Source organism: Strongylocentrotus purpuratus, unplaced genomic scaffold (assembly GCF_000002235.5).
Source record: "Strongylocentrotus purpuratus isolate Spur 01 unplaced genomic scaffold, Spur_5.0 spur5_scaffold_5, whole genome shotgun sequence".
NCBI lineage: Eukaryota > Metazoa > Echinodermata > Echinoidea > Camarodonta > Strongylocentrotidae > Strongylocentrotus > Strongylocentrotus purpuratus.
The window spans coordinates 40,675,307-40,686,367 of record NW_022145611.1 but is presented as its reverse complement, the minus strand read 5'-3'; the positions used below and the strand labels follow the sequence as shown (position 1 = coordinate 40,686,367).

Below are 11,061 nucleotides of genomic sequence, written 5' to 3'. Positions count from 1 at the left end.
TCACCGATTAGGCATTGTTTTCTATATAGAGGGAGCAAGTAGCTACAATTAGGACAGTGTGGTGTTGTCTTTTTAGGAAGCCTTATTCACGAAATGTAGCCTTTAATCGATTTTTTTATTTAGGATTCAGATGTATCAGTTTGAATTTCAAATGATGCTGATGATTTCGATCATGATCTTTATGGAAATATTATTATAACTATAATGATTATCATCATAATTTTTATTATTATTATCATCATCAAAATTATTATTACTACAATTATCATCATTTGTATTATTATCATTATCATCTTTTTAATTCTCATTATTGTAATAATAATAATCATTATTATTATTGTTATTATCTCATTAGTATATTTCAAACATCAGTTGAGATACTTTCAACCTTGTCAACAATAGCATCCTCGAACTGGGCTCTAGACACCATCATGACTGGAAACTGGGATCTTTTGCTAAGATTCTTCAAGATATATTTGACGGAAGAATTCTTGTCGGCTACTACAGGGGCAGTAAACTAGACAAAGCACTTGATAGAATCAAACGCCAAATTAACATCCTTTTTTCAACTTTGTATTGTTTTATATGCCTTTATTTAATCATGGTTTAAACGCAAACTCAGTCAAAAAAGAACTGCTTTTCAGGGAGTCTGTGCACATATAAAAACAAAATGAATAAAAAATCAACACCATCTCATTGTCAAACTAACGTAGAACAAATCTAAATATATACAAATATTAAAAAAAAGAAAAGAATTGTCAGCAGTATAATGAGATTCATTATTTGTTTTAACCCCCCCCCATTGTATAAAAATATGAATATAACTGATTGACATAACAAATTACGTAAACTTGTCCAGTCGTCGAAGATGAAGTATTCCAACTTGAAAATGCAATAAGGACGACCGATCAGTGACATGATGAACGTTTTTCTCCACTTGAAGATGCAGTATACACATTCGCTCCGTGACGGGATGAATGTCTTCATCATCTTGGAATGCAGTAAATATGTTCGATCTGTAACAGGATGAATGTATTTTTCAACTTGGAGATGCAGTAAAGACTACCGACCAGTTACAGGATGAAAGGTAATCTAAACTTGAAGATGCAGTATAGACGACTGATTTGTTTGTTTGTTTTTAATTTCTGCGTTTTCGATTTGATACATAATCAAATACATAAATTAATAATTAGATGGCGGCCTCGGGACGTCGAATGAATGCTAGGATGTCGTGGGGTTCATGTTCAATAATGGTCGGACAGGAAACGCCAAGAGCTCATCAAGCATGCTAAGAATAACAAAAACGTGAAAGATACAGGGACAGTTGTACATGAGGATCTTACTTCAGCACACTTTGAATTTCTATTTGAAACCCAAGGACGCAACACAACTTCAATCAATTATTATTAGCATTATTTGTTTAATTATTATTAGTAGTAGTATTAACTGGATGTTCTAATTTATCCAACAGTATCAAAATATAACGTGCTGAGAGAGAGAGAGAAAGAGATAACAAATGTGTGCACTCGTAAACCCATTATTAACTAGTTCTACTTCGTTCCCAATATACGTCCAAACCATTCTTACTAGTTCGCAACTTTTTCCAACTAGTTTATAGTCCAACCACCCCGTTCAGAGACAGTTCCATTCGTCCTTATCTCATTCTTAGTCTTTTGAGATTGAGCGGATGATTCAACGTTTCCATATGATAAAACAGAAAGTAATGATTTAAAATCATGCAAATCTTTATTTTACAGTTTTTAAAATTAGTTTTAAGTTTAACGTAAATAAGCAAATAGGCCTATATTAATATTTTAAAATTATAATGTTCTTGATCGGGGACCAAGGTAATAGTCCTAGTGGTCACTTCCACTCCAAACTTTAGAGCCAACAAGCTGATAGGGAAGGGTCCTACCTTACAGAAAAAAAAATCATTTAAGATTGTGTCCTAGGGGATGTGTGCCTTTTAAGATTTTGACCCATGGACTAATACTGTAAATATGTGGGAATCGCCATATAAAGTACATGCACTCAAAATGCGCTTCCTGTAAAAATGCATCAATTCATTTGGGGGAAAATGACTTATCTATCACATTATTCATCATTCATTTTCTGTGTATGGCATACAGCATATATTTTATGTTACTAAAGAAAAAGTGCTTAAATGGACAGATTTACTGTGTGTAAGAAACCTTTAAATTTAATTGTATAACTCCATTTTCTGAGTAAATCAATTTGTTATGTTTCATTGTACATGATCAATCGTGATGACTCGATGGTAGAGCAGTGGTCTCGTAACTGGGCGGCCTTGGATTAAAAACCAAGTCGATGCGCATTTTGGTATATGAGGCATTTGATTTGATTTGATTTGATTTATTGGTTTCTGCATCTTTTTTTTTTATCATACAATTTCATGAACACAATATGGTTTGATACAATATTTTAAGTTTATATAATTTTGTACAGATAATAAACGAAATTAAACAAATATATTGAATGCACAATTAACATACATTAGATGTAGGAGGGCTACATAAATAAGCAAAGTAGCTTGACGTGCCCGCAGCCCTCAACTTAGATACAACAATAAAAAATCATTTAAAAAAAGAGTGTGACTTGCAGAGAAGAAAAGGAAAGGGGAGAGAAGGAGCGTTGGTAATAATACAATAAATCTCATACATCTGCTGATTGAATGCAGGTTCATTCATGAATGGATAAACGATGCTAGGTCATGGACGATTACACATCATTGTTGAATATACAGTCAATGTACACGCGAACATGAATACAGTAAAATTACACACGACAGGATCAATACTTAGACAATAACATAGTTTTGACTGCCTTTTAAAAAGAATACAATGTCCTAAGGTTTCTTATTACAATGGGCAGAGAGTTCCAAATGTCTGGGCCGGCGTGTCTAATGGATTTGAGAGCCAATGCGGTTTTTGGATTTCTTAAATGGAATTTTTCAGTTTGCCTTGTAGGGTACGAGTGGATGGTTTTATTCAAATTAAAAAATAGGGGAAAGTATGAAGGTAGTAGACCATTTTGTATCAAAGCGAAACATGAAAAGTGATATTTGTAGAATATTTATATCATCAGCTTTTAGAGTTTTTAGTTTTGAAAACAAGGGATTGGTGTGGTCGCGATAGGAAGAATCAGTACATATGCGCAGGCGCGGATCCAGGATTTCTTAGGGGGGGGGGGGGCCAAATTTGAAATTATGCGAGCCAAATATTGGTACGTAATGGTGACCAACAGTGACGTAATGCGGGGGGAGGGGGGTCGGTGCAGGGAGAGGCGAGTTTCCCCCTCCCTCCTCAGCGAACGCGGAAGCTTTGACGTTTCATTTAATTATTAGAGAAAGAAGACGATTCGTTGTACCGTTCTCAAAAATAATTCTCGTCAGAATTTTGTTATTCCCCTCCCGCGCAAAGCGCGAAAAAAAATTACGATTTAATAAATTATTACGATTCTTTGGAGAGTTCTCGACTCTTAATCCTCGTCTGAATTCAGTTTCCCCCCTCCCGCGCTTCGCGCGGAAGCTTTTTAAGTTTCCTTTAATCATTAGAGAAAGAAGCCGATTCGTTGTACCGTTTTCGACTCTTAATCCTCGTCGGAATTTAGTTCCCCCTACATCCCGCGCTTCGCGCGGAAGCTTTTACGTTACATGAAATCATTAAAGATTCGTATTACCGTTCTCGCCTCTGAATCCTCGTCTGAATTCAGGTCCCCCCCCTCCTGCGCTTCGCGCGGAAGCTTTGACGTTTCACAAGAAACTTTTACGATTTATTAAATTATTACGATTCTTTGGAGAGCTCTCGACGTTTAATCCTCGTCTGAATTCAGGTTCCCCCCCCCTCCTGCGCGAAACGTAGAAGCTTTTACGTTACATTAAATCATTCGAAAGAAGACGATTCGTTGTACAGTTCTCGACTCTTAATCCTCGTCTGAATTCAGGTTCTCCCCTACCGCGCGAAGCGCGAAAGCTTTTAATTTTTATTAAATCATTAGAGAAAGAAGACAATTTGTTGTACCGTTCTCGACTCTTAATCCTCGTCTGAATTCAGTTCCCCCCACCCCCTCCCGCGTGAATCGCGGAAGCTTTTACGTTTCATTAAATCATTCGAAAGAAGACGATTCGTTGTACAGTTCTCGACTCTTAATCCTCTTCCGAATTCAGGTCCCCCCCCCTTTTCGCGCGAAGCGCGGAAGCTTTTAAGTTTCATAAGATTATGAGAGAAAGAAGACGATTGACTGTACAGTTCTCGACTCTTAATCCTCGTCTGAATTCAGGTCCCCCCCCCTCCCGCGCGAAGCGCGGAAGTTTTTAATTATCATTAAAGCATTAGAGAATGAAGACGATTCGTTGTACCGTTCTCGACTCTTAATCCTCTTCCGAATTCAGGTCCCCCCCCCTTCCCGCGCGAAGCGCGGAAGCTTTTAAGTTTCATAAGATTATGAGAGAAAAAAGACGATTGGCTGTACAGTTCTCGACTCTTAATCCTCGTCTGAATTCAGGTTCCCCCCTCCCGTGCGAAGCGCGGAAGTTTTTAATTTTCATAAGATTATGAGAGAAAGAAGACGATTGGCTGTACAGTTCTCGACTCTTAATCCTCGTCTGAATTCAGGTTCCCCCCTCCCGCGCGAAGCGCGGAAGTTTTTAATTTTCATTAAAGCATTAGAGAATGAAGACGATTCGTTGTACCGTTCTCGAAAATAATCATCGTCGGAATTTAGTTCCCCCTCCACCCCGCGCGAAGCGCGGAAGCTTTTACGTTTCATTAAAATCATTAAAGATTCGTATTACCGTTCACGCCTCTGAATCCTCGTCTGAATTCAAGTTCCCCCCTCCCGCCTCCCCTCCTGAGCGAAGCTTTGACGTTTCATTAAATTATTAGAGAAAGAAGACGATGCGTTGTACCGTTCTCTATACTCTTTATCCTTTTTTCAAAGGTGTTCTTTGTCTGCTCCTTTTTCTTCCTACGTCCTCTTCCGATTTAGGGGGACCGCCCCCCCCCCCCCTTGGTACGCGCCTGCGGTCAGATAAACACATTTTGATACCTTGTCCGACCCCGCAAGCTCACGGGTTTAAGGCAGTAAATTACGGTCAGATAAGCATTCAGGGGCCCGCCTTAGGGCCCCTGGTGGGATTGAGGCGGCTGAGCCGGCCCCGGAAGCTCATGGGTTTTAGGCGTTTAATTAAGGTCAGATCAGCATTTTTTGTATACCTTATTATTTTGTGACACTGGCAGGTCACTATTTGGCGTGGGTTCCAGGGGGCGGAGCCCCAAAAAATCAGGAGTTTTAGGCATTTAAATTACCGTCAGATGTGCATCTAAGGGCCCGCTGTAGTGCCCTAGGTGGAATCAAGGGGCAGAACCCCCGGTAGCTTAGGGGTTTTAGGCATTCAATAACGGTCAGATAAGCCTATTTAGATGCCTCATTATTTGTTAACACTGGCAGGTAACTATTTTTTCTTTCTTGCTCTCATTCTATTTTATTTCTCTTTAATATACTTTTTCAAAAAAGAGGGGGGGGGGGGGGGAGGGAGCCGATCCTCTCCGTACCTCGGGCCCTGACATGTAGGAATCTCAAGAATCATATTTCTTGCCTGGCTGTAAATTTAGTAATTTGTCATTTTCCAACAAACACATACAAACGTATTTACTAAAAAGTGAGGAAAAATCTCGGAAATTATGTCATTTATTTCCCTTTCCTTCCTTCTCTCTTATTGATGGGGGGGGGGGGGGGGGTTAACAGCCTTGGAGGCAAGGCCCTTTCGGCCCCCGATCTCCTTCTTCCCCCTTTTCTTTTCTTCTTCCTCTTCTTTCTTTCCCTTCTCTCCTCTTTCCCTTTCCCTTTTTTCTTCTTCTCTCTTTTTTTTTTTTTTTTTTTTGCGTGGGGGGGGGGGGGGGCAAGGCCCGCTCGGCCCCCCCTGGATCCGCGCCTGCATATGCGCATGGCTTTCTTTTGTAACAGTAAAATGGCGTCAACGTTGCTTTCCGAATTTGCCCATATAATGTTACAATATGAAATATAAGGCATCAATCGTCATTAAACAGTCATGCGGAGAGGAGTTTAAGCCCGCCCCCCCCACTCCGAGAACGGACGGACCCCATGCGTGTTGCCAAAATGTCCTTTTCGTAACAAAAGAAAAAGGTCGACCCGTATTGACCTTACACACCGGACTTTTGCTGAAAAGGGGGGGGGGGGGGGTGCTGAAAAAGGCTCGTATACAAAAGAAAAAGGTCGAGCCGTATTGACTTTACACACCGGACTTTTGCTGAAAAGGGGGGGGGGGGGTAGGTTGGAACACGCATATGCGTACCCTAAATAACACTGAGTGGGGGGCCGGGAGTTAAAGCCATTGGTTGCTTACGTTACAAAACATACATTTGCTTTTTAACAGTCAGATAAAATAAATGAACTAAACATTTATTCCTTCCATAAGTTGATCATGGTTGAGTGAGCCCTACGTCAAATTGAAGAGATGTGTTACATGGAAGAGTGCTTTACAACTGTTTCTAAGTATTCATTGTGAAATAAATCAGTCCTTCAGATAGGACTTTATATGGAGGTCCAATGTGTTGAATATTTGCATTCTATACCTGTCAAATCCCGGTTTAGTTGTTTATCTGCGGCTCCTGTTAATGATACCAAACTAAATGTAAAACCTTCCAATATCTACCAGACCGAAGAAGTAGTTGCACCTAAACCCTAAAAATACATCGAAACGAATGCATGGAGATCACTTGTTATATATATTATGTTATGCGCGGGGTTATGCGTTTATCAAAAGAGCATCAGAACTTTCTCCAGCAACATCTCGGCAACCATAACTACATACACGGTAATACATCTTAACAAAGAAATTCGTGGTCCATGTCATAATGGTTCTATACATTTGGAGTCATAGAACCTGGGATCACTGAACAAAAACACTGAACCAACAATGTAAACAATTAGTTGCACACGAGAGTGGAATCTTTGCATCAACATAATGAATGACCATTAATTGAACCTCTCTCCGCTTTCATTTCTTGTTGGTCTTTTAATCCTATTGTCCTATTGTCCAATAAATAGGGGCTAATAATGGACGCATATCTCATTCAAGGTTGCATAAAATGTTGAAAGATGAATAAAAAAACATAATTAAATATCACATTTCTTGGCTCTGTGTCATTTATTGTTTGTTGTGTTTCTTCGCATTGTACTTATACGAATTTGCATTAGACCTATACATCACTTTTGTGCAAAACTATCCTGTGACATCACTCACTCAATACCTATCAAATTCACGCATGCTAACCAATATTATAATAATATACATGTTCTTGGTATCATTTTCAAAGTGACAATTTGTCATTACGCTCCCTCTCACTTCATTTCATGTAGTGATTCTTGTATAACCTGTTTAACTTGTTTAACCCCCGTTCGCCTTGCAAGACAACAACACAATTGTGTTTATTAATGTTGCAGTACGGATAAGCTTTTAAGTGCTCCAAAATACACTTTAAACTTCCACGATGCTATTTTCCGCTCGGTCGCTACCTTCAATCACACTTTAGTATACGTTTTTGCGGCCGATTTCACAATTTTTTCATTCCAATTCACAAAGAGGTCGCTCGCAGGTCAATTCGGGCATTCAAATCCAAAATCATTAATCGGCACTCTCTACTCATATTCAGTGAAATCAAATTCACGAATGTGCGTACAATTTCCTACTTCGTACATTCAAATTAGTGCAATATTTAGAGAGATATCGTAAATAAAAAGGAAACTTTCATTGCCTTAAATAGAATACTTGGAATTATTGTTAATCACTGTTACACAATGAAATCTCAACAGTTTAGTTAATGTACTTTGTTTATCTGTAATTTTTTGCCTTTTGATCGTGTATTTGATTATCATATCGCTAATTATGTATATTCATGAATATCCCGTACTACACATTTCTTTCAATATATATACATATTCTAACAAATTGGAAACATTGATAAAATGTTAAAACCAAAAAACTAGTGATTTGGAGGTGATTTCTACTATAGTACTGGGGAAATGCATTTTCCCTCTATCAAAAAAAAAAAATACTTTGAAATGCATCTCCATAAACTTAGGGAAGGCAACTTTATTATCACTCGCGTTCGTCCGGGTTCGGGACGCCTACTTATCTCTTAATCCCCCGTTCCCGGACGCGTATTGTACGCTGGCGGTCCCTTGGCGTCCCTTGCTCGCGTCTATTGTTGTCTGTTGGACAATAGAGCAGGCAGCCAGAAAAGAAGCCATCCCGTCCGCTAGGACCGCTGTCAATGAACCTCACCGCTATCCAGCCCCTCTCTAATCCTTACTAATCTGGCGTCCCCTGACAATAGCTGACCCGTCTAGAACGCGTTAATCTGGTGTTCCCTGACAATAAAGTTGCACCCGTCTAGCTCGTGTTTAAAATACAAGATAGTAAATTTTCATAGATGAATTTTCAGTCTTGAAAGCAGAGCTAGAGCTGCAATCCTCCCGTGTTGATTGATAATAATTTGTCTAAAAAATGTGTCGCGCGTTAAAATAATAAACCTAACCAGCAACGCCTCAAGTCTTTCTACATACAGCCGCATATGAATAAAAGCTTCTTGTGCGACACTGCAAATATATAAATCATATTTAGTAGTGTCTGTATTCCCCCAACCTATTAATCAGTACTGCATTGCGTGTATCAGCAATTCGCGCAAATCAAAACATGTGGATAGCGGTCACGTGACCTAAAATGCGGTCACGTGATCTAAACCGTACAGCGCTGGTAAAGATACCACCACACTCGAAGGCCTTCGAAGCAGGCCTGCCTCGAAGGGCGCTTGCGATAAGCGAAAAAACTCGTTACAAAATCTCTGATTTTTTTATTTTAAGCGCTTTTTTTGGCGAAGCCGTTTTTTAAAACTTGGCTAAGCCACCGCGTGCTTTGGAAATATGGCTCCGATTCCGCACTTGTGACAGCAAAATTTGGCTTTTGGGGTGGATTTTTGGAAGTGACATCGGGATTTCCTTGTACTAGTGAGTGACGCTGTAGTGCAGAGCACTGATATGTAATTTGCGTGTGTTGTGGATGCTGGTTTGATATCACGATCGGATGCATGTGTGTATGCATGGCCTGGGGTAATGCGCACGTCTTTGAGTGGTGTACATCCCCTGTGTTGTGTGTATGGATACTATGCATACGCTCGTTCTCACAGCCAACCTGTAGCCACGTTCGCATAGCCATACTCAGAACTTACAATTTTAGCACAGCAAAACAAATACGTATTTTCCCTTAAAAAAACACGTATAAATACGTTAAAAACGTTCTGCTTGGCAGCTCTGTGAAGTCTGAGTTTTATCTAAAGTCACAGCCGAAAATTCAGTGTTTTTACAAAATAAATATAGAAATAAAAATAAGGATTTACATTGCATGCATGTAGTCTACCTTACAAGTGAAGATGTAGATATGTAACTTTGCCCCCCTGTTTTACTTTTCCCTTTTGTTGATTTTTTTTATTCTATGCATAATCAGGCCTCTCGCCAAGAAATTAAAAAGGCGTGGCGCGACACGAGGGAAAATTTGACCCCGCCCCCCTGAAGAAAAAAAATTATAAAAAATAATTAAAAAAAACGTTTACAAGTATTAAGAGTAATTTGATTAATTGTTATCCCTGTATTATGTTCCGAGTCATTGTCATATTTACCCTTGCACTAAATAATCAATATTTATAGTATGTTGGAATTTGTGAAATTTGTTATCCAATGTTACGAAGAAAAAAAAATGTATATGATCATAGTTGTTTGGATTTTTATCGAGCTAGACCAAGTCATGTATTTAAAGCTGTAATTATTTTCCTTATATTAAAAACAATATTGCATTTTCTTATTTTCACAAAAATTGCAGTACTCAAATTTCTTCGTCTTTTACTTTATATTGGAGTAAAATAAATTCTCTGTCTCAAAATGACAGATACACCCGTCGACTTCGAGACACCAAAGCAATTGATAGAAAGTCTGAAGAGCTGTCGACGTGTTTGTACGCCCGCGTCATTAACATGGCCAGTTCATATTTGTAATTTGCTGGAAATTGTTCTTTAAAAATGAGAAATTCACGAGTTTGAGTAGGATCTCACTATTTCATACTTAATGTATGTTAAAAATGATTGTTAAATATCATAATTTTGAGTTTTTTTTATTGCCCGATATGAAAATGCAGCCACAAATGAATTTGAAAATTTTGATTGACTGCATAGTTGCTTAGTAACCAGACATACTAGTCAGTTCATTCATGACTTATGAAGCCGCCTCTGAGCTAATGTAAACAAAAACAAAGCCATTTATGGGCCGATTGAATGACCTCAAGTGAATGTGACAGAGAAGAGAGCGAGAGAGAGGTTTTCCCACGCTTATCTTTTCAGGGGGGGGGGGGGGGGGGAGGGGATAACTTCACGAAACAGACAGCGCAATAGAGAGAGAGAGAAAGAGAGGGGAATGTCTGATGGAGAGCGCGCAAACATGAAAGGGCTTGGCCGCCAAGAAGGGATCGGAGCTGAACAAGGGGGAGACATTAGCATTTTGATAAGATTGGATTATGTCCGCATTATGTATCATCGACCAAGACCACGTGATGAGTGATGGCTCACTCGTAGTTGGTAGTTGTAGTTGGTTTCTCAAATAAATAACAGATAGTAATGAAATGTCCAGAATGAGTGAAGTGAAGTTGTGGATCTATCTTTGCCTTCACGTTGGTTTTACTTTTCCCTTTTCAATGCATTTTCGTATTTATTTAGTCGCCCTTTTTACCTGCGGCTGCCATCTTTCCGTCTCCCGATCCTTTCTTTCTTCTGGAACTCTAATATTTCTTTATTTATATCTTCATCACCAGGCGCGTACGCAGTGAGGGGAGGGGGAACCCCCCCCCCTCATTTGTTTTTTGTGTGTGCTTATGGGTGACCAAAAAAACATCAAATCCTGGACACACAAAAAAAATGTGCTCTTACCCCCCCCCCCCCCGCCTGTCATTGCTAACTTTTCGGCGCAATTTACCCC

At 39.3% G+C, this 11,061-nt stretch overlaps 1 long non-coding RNA gene across 1 annotated transcript; it reads right to left on the bottom strand.

The window, feature by feature from the left end:
- Positions 1-9,529: 9,529 nt before the first annotated feature.
- Positions 9,530-10,851, bottom strand: LOC115929772. Its single transcript, XR_004066724.1, has 2 exons — positions 10,283-10,851; positions 9,530-10,034 (listed from the first exon to the last, which is right to left on the bottom strand). It is a non-coding gene; the product is annotated as an uncharacterized LOC115929772 (long non-coding RNA).
- Positions 10,852-11,061: the final 210 nt, after the last annotated feature.